Source organism: Myotis davidii, unplaced genomic scaffold (genome assembly GCF_000327345.1).
Source record: "Myotis davidii unplaced genomic scaffold, ASM32734v1 scaffold1643, whole genome shotgun sequence".
Taxonomy (NCBI): Eukaryota; Metazoa; Chordata; class Mammalia; order Chiroptera; family Vespertilionidae; genus Myotis; species Myotis davidii.
This window is the reverse complement of record NW_006294357.1, coordinates 276,569-277,268: the sequence shown is the minus strand read 5'-3', so window position 1 is coordinate 277,268 and position 700 is coordinate 276,569. Positions and strand designations below refer to the sequence as shown.

Below are 700 nucleotides of genomic sequence, written 5' to 3'. Positions count from 1 at the left end.
TTTACCAGCTTTTCCTACTGATGACTTGGGATACAGGTTTCCCAGTTCTACTAAATCAGTTACTACTTGTCCATCTGCTATCTGGTTTCCAAAATTTGTTGCTAATATCTTCTCTCTTGTATCCCCCATTTTGTGTACTTATGTAATTTTAAAATGCCTTTACTATAATTTTATCAGTTTTGATTAAAGAGCAGAGCTAAATGTATGAGTTTGATCTGCCATCTTTAACCAATTCTCGTATTTCTTTATGCCTTTTATGCCCATCCTTTACATTTTAACCATCACCATATTATACAGATTTTTACCACTTTATATTTAATCTCCTTGCTTCTAGCACTTCCTTGTCTCTAGTGTGTCTCTAGTCTGTCCTCTGCAATGCTGTAGATTCATCTTCCTGAAAAAATTGTACTGTGTATATCACAGCTTTGAGTGTAAAAATTCTTCAGTTGCTTCTTGATGCGGACAGGATCAGGTCTACATTCCTTAACCTGACATTTAAAGCCTTCCATAATCTAGCCTCTTCCCATCTTTTCAACCTCATCTTAGGCTTTTAGAAACACTCACATCCATACCCATACCCATACCCATACCCATACCCATACTCATCTGTAGCTTTGATCAAACATGTCTGGAACAAATAAGGGCACAATAGCTGGGCTTACCTGGTGATTTATCAGTAGACTTAGCAGTTGACCTACTG

At 37.1% G+C, this 700-nt stretch overlaps 1 pseudogene; it reads right to left on the bottom strand.

Annotated features, from left to right (window-relative positions):
• LOC102760845 overlaps positions 1-129 on the bottom strand; it is a 26,851-nt pseudogene extending 26,722 nt beyond the window's left edge.
• Positions 130-700: the final 571 nt, after the last annotated feature.